This window comes from Balaenoptera borealis, assembly GCF_965194805.1.
Source record: "Balaenoptera borealis genome assembly, chromosome: 19".
Classification (NCBI taxonomy): domain Eukaryota; kingdom Metazoa; phylum Chordata; class Mammalia; order Artiodactyla; family Balaenopteridae; genus Balaenoptera; species Balaenoptera borealis.
In genome coordinates this window covers 16433769-16451556 of record NC_138878.1, presented here as the reverse complement: position 1 = coordinate 16451556, position 17788 = coordinate 16433769, and the positions used below count along the sequence as shown (strand labels likewise).

The following is a 17788-nucleotide window of genomic DNA, read 5'->3' as shown; positions in this document are numbered from 1 at the left end:
TTTCCACTTCCTCTCACTGCTAATCGGCAGTCAGTGGGTTGGCTTTGGGAGGCAGATGGTGATACTTGGGCTTGGCTGGCATTGAAACTATTTTGTAGAATTCGGATTTAGTGAGTTTGCAAGGGCGAAGGGCCAGTGCATTTAACTTGGGCATCCTCTGGACCTTGATTGCATCTGTTTCTTCTAAGTCAATGGAGCTCCCAGCTGCCTCCTACCCACCTAGTAGAAAAGGAATCAGGGTGTGCACCCTGACATCTGAGACTGAGCATTTCTTACTCTGGGCCAGCTCAGAGACACTTGGCTAACTCTCTGGCTCTGAGATGTTCTTGGAAACTTGGGGGATTTTGCACTATGGCTTTCTGGCGAGGCTGCCTCTGATCTGGAGGGAACAGGAGACGTTTCTGCCTTCCAACCCAGGGCTCAACTCAGCAGAAGGATGCACTCAATCTAGGGGAGCAAGAGGCCAAGTGGTGCCACTCTCCAAGCTTGGGATGTGATGGAGGAGCTGTACAGATGGCTGTCAGACCAGAGGTCAAGGGTGGAGTGAGCTGAGACCTCTACTTCCAGGGGCTGACTGTGGGGTCACAAGGACCGTGCAAAGTTTTGGTAATGCTGGGGTTCCTAATAACTGCCAGGAGATGTCAATTCAGACAGTTGTCACCTCCAGCACCCTAGACACAGTGTTGGCTCGGTCATGTGGGGAATTGGCACCCACCTGACCTCGACGATTTACCATTCCATATTCTGCAAAGGAGCAATGACACCACAGTAGATCCTGTTCTTCACAGAAGACCCTCAGGAGTTTCCTTCTTTTTAAAAACTTTTTATTTTGAAATAATTTCAAACTTATAGAAAAGCTGCAAACATAATATAAAGACTTCCCATATATCCTTCAGCCTGTTCACATTTCGCTGCATTTATTCTATCTCTTTCCATGTATATGTGTGTACATATATGTGTGTGTATATATACAGAATTTTTTTCTGAACAACTTGAAAATAAGTTGTAGACACACTTACCCCTTAATACTTCAGTTTGTGTTTCCTAAGAACAAATAATTTTATTACGTAACCACAATATAAGTATCAAATTCAGAAAAGGTAACATTGATCCAATGCTATTATCTACTCTACAGTTTGTATTCCAGTTTCACCAGTTTCCAATAATGTATTTTATAGCTGTTTTCCCTTTATCAAGGATCTCATCGAGGATAAGCATTACATTTTATAGATAGGTGTCTTTAACGTCTTTACTCTAGAATTGTTCCTCAGTCTTTCTTTGTCTTTCATGTCCTCAGGAGTTTTCTAAACGAATTTAAATCTAAAAACATTCTCGTGGCTGTCACTTCTCTAAATGCTAACTCAAAAAGAAAAAAAAAAAAGACCTTTTCAGTTCCTTACCTTTGAAGCCTCAAGACAGGTGGGTTTGACAACGATCTGTTTTGGTAACGCCTGGGCATTTTTGGCTTATCCATCTACACTGGTCTCAAATGATCCTGGGGTTTGCTCTCGGGTACACAGTAGATGCTAATAAGTACTTGCTGATTTGCCAGGAGAGAAAGTGGATTTGACTTGTGGATTAAATAACCCAAACGACATTCCAGGAAGGTTTTGCTAGAGAGACAAAGTGTTGGCACTTCCAGAGGTGAATACCTGGGGCATTAACCCAAGGACAACAGCAGGATTGGAGTTCTTTATCTTATTTCTGTTAGGCACTAAGTACACTAAGACTCTCCTCCTCAAATTCCCCTGCAGGAGAGTCAGGAAGCTCCACTGCAGGTTCAATTCATCACATGGAGGGAGTGAATCACAGTGATGTTAGGATCCTACAAACTTTGACATGTATTTTTTTGACCTCCTGCCTGGAGTCTATAAATTTGGATCATCTCCTTAGGAACAACAGAGAATAGAGCTTTGAAGTCAACCTCTTCATAATAGCCAGCCTCCAAGATGGCTCCAACCTTGCCTCCCCTGGTATCCCCCCTTTTGTGTAATTAGTCCCCTCCCACATGAATCAGGCCTGGCCTATGTAGAATAGGGTGAAAGTGACACATATGAGGCTAAGTCGTAAAAGATAATGCAGCCTCCATCTTGGTCTCCTGGCTAGCTTGTTTTAGAGAAAGCCAGCTACTTTGAGGACACTCAGGCATTCCAGTGGGGAAGCCCATGTAGAGGGGCACTGAGGCCCCCAACCAACTAACTTGCCAGCTATATGAGTGTCATCTTAGAAATGGATCTTGTAGCTCCAGCCAAGCCTTCAGATGACTGCCACGTAGACCATCATCTAATTGCAACCTCATGAGAGACCTGGAGGCAGACCCTCCTATTCAAGGTGCTCCCAAATTTCTGACTCACAGAAACTGAGAGAGATAAGTTACTATTATTTTATAGGAAAAGCCAGAGGCTTCTCTTTTTTTTTTTTTTTAATTTATTTATTTATTTATGGCTGTGTTGGTCTTTGTTTCTGTGCGAGGGCTTTCTCTAGTTGCGGCAAGCGGGGGCCACTCTTCATCGCGGTGCGTGGGCCTCTCACCATCGCGGCCTCTCTTGTTGCAGAGCACAGGCTCCAGACGCGCAGGCTCAGTAATTGTGGCTCACGGGCCTAGTTGCTCCGCGGCATGTGGGATCCTCCCAGACCAGGGATCGAACCCGTGTCCCCTGCATTAGCAGGCAGATTCTCAACCACTGCGCCACCAGGGAAGCCCCTACTATTATTTTAATTCATGAAGCTTTGGGAGTTATTTCCTGTGCAGGAATACATAATTGATACATTATTCCATTGAAAATTGTAAAGAGGCACATGATCCAGCAATTCCATTCCTAGATATATACCCAAGAGAATTTGAAACATGTTCAAACAAAAAGTTGTACAACATATTCATTGCAGCATTACTCACAATAGCCCAAAAAAGTGGAAACAACCCAAATGGTCACCAGCTGATGAAGAGATAAATGAAATGTGGTACATTCATACAGTGGAATATTATTGGGCCATAAAAAGGAATGAAGTACTGATACATGCTACAACGTGGATGAACCTTGAAAACATTAGGCTAAGTGAAAGAAGCCAGCCACAAAAGACCACATATTGTAAGATTCATTTGTATGACACGTCCAGAATAGGCAAATCTATGGAGATAGAAAGTGGATTAGTCATTGCCTAGGGCTGCGGAGGTACAGGGTTTCTTTGTGGAGTGGTGATGAGAATGTTCTAAAATTGGTTGTGGTGATGGTTGCACAACTCTGTGAGCCACTGAGATTGTTCACTTTAAATAGGTAAATTGTATATGTGAACTATATCTCAATAAGGCTGTTATAAAAAAATTATAAAGAGACAAGCTATCCTAGGGACCTCATAAGGGTTTAGTTCCTGTTCTTTTCAACTAAGATATTAGTGTCTCTTTTGCCAGGTGCTTAGAGAAGGTCCTAAGAGATTTACCTGGCTACATGGTGGAAAAGAACTGCTGGACTTAAAAGGGAGGAGCAAAAGGAATGTTCTGCTAAAATAATTAAAGAATCATTCTAACCTACCAAATGCTGTACAATCAGAATCATGACTCGTAACCCTGACAAAGATTAGACTTTGGGGAGAAAATTAATAATAGAACCTGGATTCCTAATTAAGTCCTGTTAAGAATGTGATATTCCCACCCTCTAAGAATGACAACCACTGTCAAGAGCAGTCTTCTTCCTTTGCCTGCTGAAGCTTTAGCCCTGCTGAAGCTTTAAGCCTCTCCCCTTTTTTTTTAATCAATCCAGATCACTGGTGTTTCAGCCTAGAGTGTGTACTCTGAACTCTCTGAAGTTACAGATTAGAAGTAGTCGTGGGACTTCCCTGGTGGTCCAGTGGTTAGGACTCTGTGCTTCCACTGCAGGGGGCGTGGGTTTCATCCCTGGTTGGGGAACTAAGATCCTGAAAGCTTCATGGCGCAGCCAACCTCCTAGACCCACCTCCTAGAGAAATGGAAATAAAAACAAAAATAAACAAATGGGACCTAATGAAACGTCAAAGCTTTTGCGCAGTAAAGGAAACTATAAACAAGACGAAAAGATAACCCTCAGAATAGGAGAAAATATTTGCAAACGAATCAACGGACAAAGGCTTAATCTCCAAAATATATAAACCGCTCACGCAGCTCAATGTTAAAAAAACAAACAACCCAATCCAAAAATGGGCAGAAGACCGAAATAGACATTTCTCCAAAGAAGACATACAGATGGCCAAGAGGCACATGAAAAACTGCTCAACATCACTAATTATTAGAGAAATGCAAATCAAAACTACAATGAGGTGTCACCTCACACCAGGTAGAATGGGCATCATCAGAAAATCTACAAACAACAAATGCTGGAGAGGGTGTGGAGAAAAGGGAACCCTCTTGCACTGTTGGTGGGAATGTTAATTGATACAGCCACTATGGAGAACAGTATGGAGGTTCCTTAAAAAAGTAAAAATAGAATTATCATATGATCCAGCAATCCCACTACTGGGCATATACCCTGAGAAAACCATAATTCAAAAAGACACAAGCACCCCAGTGTTCATTGCAGCACTATTTACAATAGCCAGGTCATGGAAGCAACCTAAATGTCCATCAACAGATGAATGGATAGAGAAGATGTGGCACATGTATACAATGGAATATTACTCAGCCATAAAAAGGAATGAAATTGGGTCATTTGTAGAGACGTGGATGGACCTAGAGACTGTCACACAGAGTGAAGTAAGTCAGAAAGAGGAAAACGAATATCGTATATTAATGCATATATGTGGAATCTAGAAAAATGGTACAGATGAACTGGTTTGCAAGGCAGAAATAGAGACACAGATGTAGAAAACAAACGTATGGACACCAAGGGGAGAAAGCAGTGGGGGGGACGGGGGTTGGTGCTGGTGGGATGAATTGGGAGATTGGGATTGACATATATACACTAATATGTATAAAATAGATAAATAATAAGAACCTGCTGTATAAAAAAATAAATTAATTAAATTTATTCCCATTTGGCATATGCAGACCTATACGCTGGGCTCAAAAAAGTTTTATCATTACTTTTATTTATTTTTAAAATTATTATTATTATTATTATTTTGTCCATGCTGCGCGGCTTGCAGGATCTTAGCTCCCCGACCAGGGATTGAACCGAGACCACGCAGTGAAAGAAGCACACAGTCCTAACCACTGGATCGCCAGGGAACTCCCATTACTTTTAAAACAATATCTGGTTCTGCTTATTCCTGTTTCCTTTTTCAAAATGTTCTTTTAGAAACAATTCTTTATTTTTCGAAATTAGCGTTTATAATTTTAGAGATCAAGCATAATCAAGATGGCCTGTAATTATTTAGCATAAATAAAAAACAGAGAAATTATAGGGGTTTTTTTTACACTCTTGTAGAGGTTTTTTTATTTAGGTATCATTAACATTCAGATTAAAAGTTTTTCCTGTTTTATTGAGATATAATTGACATACAACACTGTATAAGTTTAAAGTGCACAGTATAATGATTTGACTTACACATATTGTGAAATTATTACCACAATAAGTTTAGTTAACATTCATCATCTCATATAGATAAGTATTATTGTTGGTTTTTTTTTAAGTGACATGGTATTTAAGGTAAATTGTAGCAGCCTTTTACAGATGAGGAAAGTGAGACCTAAGGACATTTAGTGACTTGCTCAAGTTGATACAGGTAATATAGTGGGGATTCTCAATCTCAAGTTCTGCAGTTACTCCATGTTGCCTATACCCACATGTAATGGCATTGAATAAAAGGGATTCAATATCTCTTTTTTTTCCTATTTATTTATTTATTTATTTATTTATTTATGGCTGCGTTGGGTCTTTGTTGCTGGGCACGGGCTTTCTCTAGTTGCGGCGAGCGGGGGCTACCCTTCGTTGTGGTGCACGGGCTTCTCATTGCGGTGGCTTCTCGTTGCGGAGCACGGGCTCTAGGCACTCAGGCTTCAGTAGTTGCGACGTGCAGGCTCTAGGGTGTGTGGGCTTCAGTAGTTGCAGCACGCGGGCTCAGTAGTTGTGGCTCGTGGGCTCTAGAGCGCAGGCTCAGTAGTTGTGGCTCACGGGCTTAGTTGCTCCTCGGCATGTGGGATCTTCCCAGACCAGGGCTCAAACCCGTGTCCCCTGCATTGGCAGGCAGATTCTTAACCACTTCTCCACCAGGGAAGTCCCTCAATATGTTATGAATGGCACCCATGATGGCCATACTCAACCGCTAAGTATTGACCTGAGATTGAATTATTCTATCCAACTGAAGCCTTGAATACATAACAAATACATTAATGTGCATTGTAAGAAATGTAATGAAATATACTCAAATTTCTTTAATTTCTCAGCCTCAACCCTTAGTCTTTTACGTTGAAATGAGAAAATTTAGGATCATTTTAATATGAATTTTTACTCTGGGATCCAGAAGTCTTTCAGAGTTCCCACTTATAAAACAGCTAAACGACTGTGCCAAGAACTTACCCAGATTCCTCATTTGGCTGTTATTGGTGTCACCAGGAAAGCTTTTATTTTTGTATATGAAAAAAATGCCTTCTTGTCATCATGGTATGCTGGTGGATTTCTTTTGGTGGGATGGGGGTGTTAGAAGGAAGGATTTTAAAGAGGTTCTTACTGATGTTCAGGGCTGGTACGAGGGTGAGGCAGGTGCAGAATTTAAGGGCGTGGCAAAAACCAAAGCAATCAAGATAAATGCCATTTTAATGGAATAGTTTTAAAAAATCAAAATTAATGCAAAGAATCCATGATGAACAAAATGCTAAAATTATAAGTAAAGGCAAGACCCAGCAGAGTTGGGATCAGGAGATGACAAATGATGTGAGTTCTGCAAGTGCAGAGTCAGATTCTGTCTTATTTAAAATTTTGATATTTTGTTCATCACAGAGATTTCCTTTTTTAAAAAGAAAACATTGCAGTAAAATATTATTTATCTTGATTGCTGAATTTTTTGGCACCCCCTTAAATTCTGCACTTGAGGTGAATGCCTCTCTTGCCTTGCCCTAGCCCTGAAGACCTTTCCCAGGGAAAGCTGGAAAGAAGCTCGCACACCACCCACCCGACGTGTGCCTGGCTTTGGTGAGCTGAGCCACACATGTCTCAGGAAAATTTCTTTCCCTGGTATCACTGATGGTGAGAGGAAACTTTTTTTAACTCTTTCCATTTGGAGACATTTACCTGTTCATGGGGCAGCCTCTGGCTGGTGGGCAGCTTTCCCACGTGTTGTCATGAAGTCAGCTGACCCCACAGACCAATGCGGGAGGGAATCTTCCTGCTGAGTCTTCACATTCCCCGGATGAAAAGTAAGGCTTCTGAAAGTCCTAATGGAGGCCCAAAGGTACACACTATAAGCTTAATAATACTTGTCAAGTTGAATTAAACTTCTGAATGTTCTCAAATGCTCCACGTTTCTGAGGTTACCTTTCTTCTAACATCCAAATGAGAGACTTGGGCATCATCATATAAAACTTGGGATGCTCCCGAGGGGGAAGGAGGATGGTTTGCACTGTCCCTGTCCTTTCCTGCTCTCAGTTTCTGCTACACTGACTCTCTAACCCTGCAGGACTTCTTGCCCGTGCAGCTGTAGTCCTCCCTGGGCAATGCTCTTTGCCCCATGCAGACAGCTTCTCTCCCCACCTCTCCAAGGTACCAGTAACAAGCCTTTCTGTGGAACAGACTTTTCCTGAAGGTTTGTGGGGAGTAGAGAAGGGCATGACAGCACAGTCCAGGACAGGAAACAATTTAAAATTTTTAAAAGATATGTTTGGATAAACAAGACCTAAGATAATTCATTGCCAGCAAATCTGCTATGTAAGAAATGCTAAAGGGACATTTCTCAGGGTGAAAGGAAATGATATCTGATAGAAACTTGGATCTCCAGGAAGAACGAAGGGCAAATAAATATAAGAATAAATATTAGAAACCATTTGAAAATACTTCATTTCTTTAAAATACTTATGAATATTTAAAGCAAAACTTTTAACATTGTATCGTGAAGTTTACAACTTATGAAAATGTAACAATACATATTTTAATATAAAGTGGCACAATATTAATTCTAAATAGACTGTTAAATGTTAAGGATATATATTTTAATTTCTACAGTGACCACTTTATTTTTTAATTTAATTTAATTTTTATCTTATATTGGAGTACAGTTGATTTACAGTGTTGTGTTAGTTTCAGGTGTACAGCAAAGTGATTCAGTTATACATGTACATATATCTATTCTTTTTCCGATTCTTTTCCCATATAGGCCATTACAGAGTACTGAGTACAGTTCCCTGTGTTATACAGTAGGTCCTTGTTGATTATCTATTTTATATATAGTAGTGTGTATATGTAAATCCCAAACTCCTAATTTATCCCTCCCCCCCCACCTTTCCCCTTTGGTAACCATAAGTTTGTTTTTGAAGTCTGTGAGTCTGTTTCTGTTTTGTAAATAAGTTCATTTTTATCATTTTTTTTTAGATTCCACATATAACTGATATCATGTGATATTTGTCTTTCTCTGCCTGACTTAACTTCGCTTAGTATGATAACCTCTAGGTCCATCCACGTTGCTACAAGTGGCATTATTGCATTCTTTTTTATGGCTGAGTAATATTCCATTGTTATATATGTACCACATCTTCTTTATCCATACCTATGTTGATAGACATTTAGGTTGCTTCCATGTCTTGGCTATAGTGAATAGTGCTGCAGTGAACACTGGGGTGCATGTATCTTTTCAAATTATGGTTTTCTCTGGATATATGCCCAGGAGTGGGATTGCTGGATCATATGGTAGTTATGTTTTTAGTATTTTTAAGGAACCTCCATACTGTTCTCCATAGTGGCTGCATCAACTTACATTCCCACCAACAGTGTAGGAGGGTACAGTGACCACTTTAAAAATGCAAAGAAGCATAACAAAAAAAGCTAAAAGATAAAGTAGATTTCTAAAGAAATATTTAATTAACCCAAAAGAAGGCAAGATAGGAAGAAGAGAGAAACAAAAAAACACCAGGTGCCAAAGAGAAAACAAATAGTAAAATGGTAGACCTATATCCAACCAAATCAATGATTACATTAAAAGTTAATAGTCTGTAACACTTCAGGGACTTCCCTGGTGGCGCAGTGGGTAAGAATCCGCCTGACAATACAGGGGACACTGGTTCGATACCTGGTCCAGGAAGATCCCACATACCGCGGAGCAACTAAGCCCGTGCACCACAACTACTGAGCCTGTGCTCTAGAGCCCGTGAGCCACAGCTACTGAGCCCGTGTGCCACAACTACTGAAGCCTGCATGCCTAGAGCCCATGCTCCTCAACAAGAGAAGCCGCTGCAATGAGAAGCCCGCACACCGCAAGGAAGAGTAGCCCCCGCTCACCTCGACTAGAGAAAGCCCGCACACAGCAACAAAGACCCAACACCACCAAAAATAAATAAATAAATAAATAAATAAATTTATTTTAAAAAATAGTCTATAACATTCCAATTAAAAGCAGAAATTGGACTTCCCTGGTGGCGCAATGGTTGGGAGTCTGCCTGCCAATGCAGGGGACACGGGTTCGAGCCCTGGTCTGGGAAGATCCCACATGCCACCGAGCAACTGGGCCCGTGAGCCACAATTACTGAGCCTGCGCGTCTAGAGCCTTTGCTCCGCAACGGGAGGCCGCGATAGTGAGAGGCCCGTGCACCGCGATGAAGAGTGGCCCCCGCTTGCCACAACGAGAGAAAGCCCTCGCACAGAAACGAAGACCCAACACAGCCAAAAATAAATAAATAAATAACTTAAAAAAAAAAAAACCTTAAAAAAAAAAAAAGCAGAAATTGTCAGAATGGATAAAAATGCATGCTTCAACTATACTCTGTCTACAAGACACACAAGAAAAATTGATAGGAAATGAATAGAAAAAGATGTATCCTGTAAACAGTAAGCATAAGAAAGTTGAAGTGGCTAAATTAAGATCAAATAAAGTAAACTTCATGACAAAGTCTATTATCAGAGATAAAAAGGGGAATCTCATAATAACAAATAGGAATAGCACCATGTTATGCATGTAGCAATCATGCATAACAGAGTTTCAAAATGTGTGAAGGAAAAACAGAATGACAGAATTCAAAGAAATACACAAATCTACTATCATAATTGGATATTTTAGCAGCTTCTCAGCAATTATAAAACAACTTGACAAAAATTAGTAAAGATATAGAAGATTTGAACAATATTATCAGCTATCTTGATCTAATTGATATTTGCAGAACAATGGATGCAACAGAATGCACATTATCTTCAAGTGTCCCTGATACATTCACCAAGGTAGATCGTATGCTGAGCCATAAAACAAGTGCCAGCAAATTTAAAATGGCTAAAATTGTACAGAGAATGTTATCTGACCACAATGAAATTACAAATCAGTAATAATATATGTAGAAAACTCCAAATACTTGGAAATTAAACAGCACAGATCTAAATAATTAATCCAAACAACCTCAGGGGATATTACAAAATATTTTAACTGAATGATTATAAAAATAAGACATACCAAACTGTGAGACAAAACAAAGCAATTCTTAGAGATATATTTATAGCTTTAAAACTGAACAGTAGAAAAAGGCTTAGGTTTCACTTTCAGAACCTAGAAAAAGAAGAGCAAAGTAAATCTAAAGTAAATGATAAGAAGGAAATAATAAAGAGAAGGACAGAATTTATAAAAGAGAGAGCAGATAAGCAGTAAATAAATTTAACAAACGCAAAAGTTGGTTATTTGAAAAGACCAACAAAATTAACCCCTAGATGGACCAACAACTTTCCTCCCACCTCACACAAAAAGAGCAGACAATTTACCAACATCAGAAATAAAAGAAAGGCTATCACTACAGATACTAAAGACATTAAAAGGCTAGTAACAGGATGTCATAAACAATTTTACATTAATAAATTAGATCATGTTGATGAAATGGACAAATTCCTTGAAAATAACATCTTACCAAAAACTGACATAAGGTAAAATAGAAAATCTGAATGTCCCTTTAGCTAGTAAATAAATTGAATTCATTATCAAAGACCTTCCTTCAAAGGAAGCTCCATGCCCAGATTGTTAACTGGTGAATTCTGTCAGATCTTAAAGAAAAAATACTACCAATGTAACAAAAACTCTTTCAGAAAATAGAGAAGAAAGAAATGCTTTACAATTTGTTTTGTGAGGCCAGTATAACTCTGACACCAAAACTTGCAAAGACATTGGAAAAGAAAGAAAAAAAAGGGGGAAAGGGAGAGGGGGAGGAAGGGGTCATAACCTGTGGGGTTTATCTCAGAAATGCAAGACTGGTCTAATATTGGAAAATCAATGTAATTCACCATATTAACAGAAAAAAGAGAAAAAAATATGAGCATCTCAAGTAGTAAAAAAAAATTTTCAACGTTTATTTGTGACAAAAACTCTCAGCAAGTTAGGAATAGAAAATAATTTCATCAATCTGAAAAAGGGTATCTATGAAAAATCTAGAGCTAACATCATATTTAATGGTGAAATATTGAATGCTTTTCCCCTAAGATGAATAAGACAAGTATGTCTACTCTCACTTTTTGTCTTCAGCATTGTATTGGAGATCCTAGTTACTGCTATAAGACCAGAGACATAAAAAGTGGAAAGGAAGAAGTAAAACTTCTATTTACAGATAGTATGATTGCCTATATAGAAATACTAAGGAATCTACAACAGAACTAATAAATGGAATTAGCGACATCACAGGATACAGTGTTATTATTTTAAAAATCAGTTGTATTTTAATATACCATCAGTAAACAATTGGAAAAATGAAATTTAAAACAACAATTCCATTTACAATAGTATCAAAATCATAAAATGCTTAGGAGTAAGCTTAATAAAAGACAAATCCTGCATACTGAAAACTATAAATTATTGCTGAAAGAAATTCAAGAAGACCTAATAAATGAAGAGATATACCATGTCATGGCTTGGAAGACCTGATATTGCTAATCTGTCAATTCTACCCATGTTGATACGGAGATTCAACAAAGTCTCTTTCATAATCCTAGAAGACTTCTTTTTAAAATGACAAGCTGATTCTAAAATTTATATGGAGGACCTAGAATATCCAAAGCAATACTGAAAGAAAAAGAAGATGAAGCAGAAAGTTAGAAGGACTCATGCTACTTGATCTCAAGACTTACTGTAAAGCTATAGTAATCAAGACAGTGTGATTCTATCATAAGGATCAACAAATAGGGTACTTCCCTTGTGGTCCAGTGGTAAAGAATCCTCCTTACAGTGCAGGGGACGGGAGTTCTATCCCTGGTCGGGGAACTAAGATCCCACATGCAAGCGGGTCAACTAAGCCCACGCGCCACAACTACTGAACTCGCGTGCCTCAACTAGAGAGCCTGTGTGCCGCAAACTACAGAGCCCACGCATTCTGGAACCCACACGCCACAGCTACAGAGCCCACGCGCCCTGGAGCCTGTGTGCCACAACTAGAGAAGAGAAAACCCTCACGCCACAACTAGAGAGAAGGCCGCGCGGCACAACGAAAGATCCCGCATGCCTCAACGAAGATCCCGCGTGCTGCAACTAAGACCCAACGCAGCCAAAAATAAATAAAATAAAATAAAAAATCTTTTTTAAAAACGGATCAACATGTACATTAATGGAATAGAATAGAGAGTTCAGAAATACACTTATAGGATGGTTTAATTTTTGACAGAGGTAACAAAGCAATCTAATAGAGAAAGGAGAGTCTTTTCAGTTAACGATGCTGGAACAACTGGATATCCATATTTTTAAAAAAGAACCTCAAACATTATCTTCTGTACAAAAATTAGTTTGAGATGGAGCATGGACCTAAATATAGAAACGAAAACTATAAAGCTTCTGTAAGCAAACCTAGGAGAATATCTTTGTGACTTGGTGGTAAGCAAAGATTTTTTTTTTAGACAGGAAAACAAATAAGCAGGCCATAGACTGGGAGACATTATTTATAAAGAAAGCATTTATCTGACAAAGGATTGGTATTTGGGACTTAGAAAGAACTCCTATAAGTCAAGAGCAAAAAAGACAAACAACCCAATAAAAAATGGCAAAAATTTGAATAGACACTTCACAAAGGAAGCTAGATGAATGGCCAGTGAGCACTTGAAAATGTGCTCAATGTCATTAGTTATCAGAGAAATGCAAATTAAAACCACAGTAAGGTACCGCTACACACCCACCAGAACAGCTTAAATGAAAAAGAACGAACACTACCAAATGTTAGCAAAGGTGTTGAACAGTATAAACTTTCCTATCTTGTTGGTAGGAGTGTAAAATCATACAACCACTTTGAAATGAAGGTCTGGCTGTTTCATATGAAACTAAACATACCCCTACGACCCAGCAATTTTGGTTTTAGGTTATTTACCCAAGAGAAATGAAAGCCTATGTCCACAAAAAGACTAGTATGAGAACGGTAATAGCATTTTTCTTTATAAAGCTCAAAACTGGAAACATCCCAGATGTCAGTCAACAGGAGGATGGATAAACAAATTGTGGTGTATTCATGAGATGAAAAGGAACAAACTACTTATTCATGCAACACCATGAATGAATTTCAGATATATTATGCTGAGTGAAAGAAGCCTTAGACAGAAGAGTACATACTGTGTGATTGCATTTATATGAAGTTCTAAAGGAGGCAAAACTAATCTATGGTGAAAAAAAATGAGAACACAATGATGGTGCAGGAAAATCGGGAAAAGCCATGAGGGAACTTTCTAGATGACAATAATGTTTTAGATTTTGTTAGAGGTTTGGGTTACACAGGTGTATGCATTTCACAAACTCACTGAATGATACTGTTAACATGAATGCATTTCACTTTGTGCAAGTCTTCCCTCAAAGGAAAACCCATAAATAAGCAGTAAACTTTTGTCGATGATACATTTACTGAAATGCTAGGGAAAGTTCAACTTACTTTGAAATGCATCCAAAGTAATTCATATATAGATGTTCACTATATAATTATTTCGATTTCCTATATTTGAAAATTTTCAAAATAAAAACTTGGGAAAAAAAGTGAATGCTAGATTTCTCCAAATATGTTTGTAACGACACTGTTTGCAATGGCCCCCAAATAGAAATAACTTCTATGTCCATCAGCAGTCGAAGGGATAAATCAATTGCATTATAATCATTAAAATGGAAGAGTCTACAGCAATGAAGATATATAACTGTATGCAACAGTATGGTTGAGCCTCACAAATATAATGTTGAGTGAAAGAAGGCAGATACCGGGACTTCCCTGGTGGTCCAGTGGGTAAGACTCTGCGTTCCCAGTGCAGGAGGCCCGGGTTCCATCCCTGATCAGGGAACTAGATCCTGCATGCATGCCACAACTAAGAGAGTTCTCATGCCACAACTAAAGATCCCACATGCTGCAGTGAAGATCCTGCGTGCCACAACTAAGACCCGGCGCAGCTAAAATAAACAAGATGATAAATAAAAATAAATAAATAAATATTAAAAAAAGGAAAGAAGGCAGATACTAAAAGGCACGACCCACTTTAATAATACACAAAAACAGGTAAAACTAGTCCATGCTGTTCGAAGTCAGGATAGTGATTGCCCTGGGGTGGAGTCATGATTGGAAGAGAACATGAGGGCTGGAGTGCTGGTTATATGGGTGCGTGAAAAGTTATCAAGTGGTACACATTTATCTCTATATCTATTATTACTTCGGTAAAAAAGTTCCAGAAAAAAATGAATGTTAGACCTCACTCCTCTTAAAACAGGCTCCTCAGCCCCACCCCACCCCTGGGAGTTCATTGCCAGCCATCTTTCTCCCATCTCTCTTCTCTCAGTTCCCAGGCTCTGACACACCTGTCTCCCTCACCTGCCAGGGAAAAACTCAGTGCAGAGGAATTTAGTTCTCTACATCTACCCTATTCTAGGCTCCAGAATGGAGCGAACTAGAAAAGGCTCATTAATGACTTTACCTAAACCAAGGAGCCATGCAGCCCTAAGATAAATTCCTTTGCTTCCTGATAGCAACAACAACAAAATTGCTGCAGGCATCCTTTACAAGCAAAATTGTCTTCCCTTTACACAGGTGTCTGCATCTTCCTTTTCTGCCACCTTCACTTTATCCCTCATACCCCTTCTTTTTAAAGTGAGGCAGCAGCTTACTCCCTTCACCAAATCTGTGAAGCAGTGACTTGCCTCAGAGATTGTTCTGGTGTTTCAGGTCAGGCCCAAGATTCCCTTGACTGGTGAGTCAACCCCTAGACCCCAGCAAAGTCAGAGGTGGGGTTAGGAGTGGGGATGCACAACAGGGGGAAGGGGAGGAGAGGCATGGGGGGAGGGGAGTAGGGTACAGAAGCATATTGCGGGGGAAATCAATCTCTGCTTCTCCCACCCTTGTGATTGGTTGAGATGTCTAAATGAATACACATCTAAACAAAACAAGAAAACTGTTTAATTAAACATTTCTTCTTTTGATCAGATGGGTGAATTTTCAGTCTTCTTGCTACTTGACCCATCAGAAGTGTCTGACAGTTGATTTTTCCCTCTTCCTTGAAAGACCCTTCCAGGTGGCTTCTGATCTCCCTGTCTGTTCCTTCTTGGTCTCCTGCTGGTTCCTCTTCATCTCTTTGACCTCTAAATGTTTGAGCGCCCTGGGGCATGGTCCTTACACCCCACCTCTTTAGTTACTTTCACTCTCCGTGATTTCTCTCAATTTTATAATCTTTTTTTTTTTTTTTTGGCTGCTTTGGGTCTTCATTGCTGCACGCGGGCTTTCTCTAGTTGCGGTGAGCGCGGGCTCCTCTTCGTTGTGGTGCACAGGCTTCTCACTGCAGTGGCTTCTCTTGTTGCGGAGCACCGGCTCTAGGCGCTCGGGCTTCAGTAGTTGTGGCATGTGGGCTCAGTAGTTGTGGCTCATGGGCTCCAGAGCTCAGGCTCAGTTGCACAGCTTAGTTGCTCCGCGGCACGTGGGATCTTCCCGGACCAGGGATCGAACCCGTGTCCCCCGCATTGGCAGGCAGATTCTTAACCACTGCGCCACCAGGGAAGCCTGATTTCACTCAATTTTGTGGCTTAAAAAATACCACCCACACCCTAATGACTTCCACATTTGTGTTTCTAGCCAGATCTCTTCCCCTGAACTCCAGAACTGTTTATTTAACTACCTGCTCACCTAGATCTCTTAATAGGCATCTCACATTTATCATATCCAATACTGAGCTCCTTATTTCCCTCCTCCAAACCTGTTCCTCCCACAGTGAGCTCAGTAAATGGCAACTGCGTTCTTCCAGATGCTCAGGCCAAAAACTTGGGTGTCATTCCTGACTCCTCTCTTTCTCTTACCTCCCACCTCCAATCTGTCAGGAAATCCTGCTGACTTCACTGCAGAATACATCCAGACTCTGACTGCTCTCACTGCCTTCGCTCCCTCCATCCGAGCCACCATCATTTCTCACTTGGATTATCAACAGCCTCCCAACCTCATCCCCCCTTCAGCCTGATCGCAACACAGCAGCCAGGGTGATACTATTAAAATGCACGTCTGCTCGAAACCCTCCAATGGCTTCCTGATTCACTCGGTGTGCGCGCCAGCATCCCTACAATGACCCGCAAGGCTCTGCACAGCCTGGCCTCCTCGTTTTACCTCTCTCGCCTCATTTCCCACTGCTCTTTGCCTTTACTGGTTCTGGTCCAGCCACACTGGCCTCCTTGCCATTCCTCAAACACCCCAGCCACACTCCTGCCTCTGTGCCTTTGCACTTGCCCTTCCCTCTGTTTCAAATGCCCTTCCCCCTCCATGGCTCATTCTCTTGTCTATTAGAGCTTAAGTCTGGTATCCCTTTCTCAGTAAGGCCTGCCCTGGCCACCCTGCTTAAAATTGTACATTTTCTCACGTCTTCTCTGTCTCTCCTTTCTCTGCCTTATTTGCCTCGCTAGCACTTCTTGCCATCTAATATACATATATTTTCATGTATTTATATTTTTAGAATGTGTCTCTCCCCACTGGAATGTAAAGTCCACGAGGGCAGGGATTTTTATCTGTTTTGCTTGCTGCTGAGTCTCCTGGAACAGTGCCTGGTCTGTGTAGGTGTACAGTATTTGTTGCGTGAGTGAATGGTTCCTTCAGAATGGCCTGAGAGGTTCTAACAGGTAAGAGGAAGTCAGATGAGGGAAGACCAGAGAGGCCTGAAGATACCTGGGAGGGGATGGAATTTTCTTCAGTCTTTGAAGAATGGGGAGTCCTTGGAAAAGTAAGAAGAAAGAGAGAAACATTATCATAGTGAGCAAGAACTTGGTTTTGGAGTCAGCTGCTATGGGTTCAAGTCCTGCGTTGGTCAGTTACTAGCTGTAGACAAGCCTCCTAACTTCTCTGGGTGTCAGTTTTATCTCTGTAAAGTAGAGATAACCATAGCACGAACATCATAGGGTTTTTTTGTTTGTTTGTTTTGTTTTTGTTTTTTTTAATTTATTTAATTTATTTGTTTTTGGCTGTGTTGGGTCTCCGTTGCTGTGCGCGGGCTTTCTCTAGTTGTGCTAAGCGGGGGCTACTCTTCACTGCGGTGCGCAGGCTTCTCATTGCTCTGCAACAAGAGAAGCCACATGCTCTAGGTGCGTGGGCTTCGGTAGTTGTGGCACGCAGGCTCAGTAGTTGTGGCTCGCGGGCTCTAGAGCGCAGGCTCAGTAGTTGTGGCACACGGGCTTAGTTGCTCCGTGGCATGTGGGATCTTCCCGGACTAGGGCTCGAACCCATGTCTCCCAC

At 40.6% G+C, this 17788-nt stretch overlaps 1 protein-coding gene across 3 annotated transcripts in view; it reads left to right on the top strand.

Annotated features, from left to right (window-relative positions):
* Window positions 1-17788, top strand: part of NFAT5 (nuclear factor of activated T cells 5) — a gene marked incomplete at its 5' end in the record, with an annotated part of 207370 nt that overhangs the window by 29614 nt on the left and 159968 nt on the right. The window lies entirely within an intron of this gene.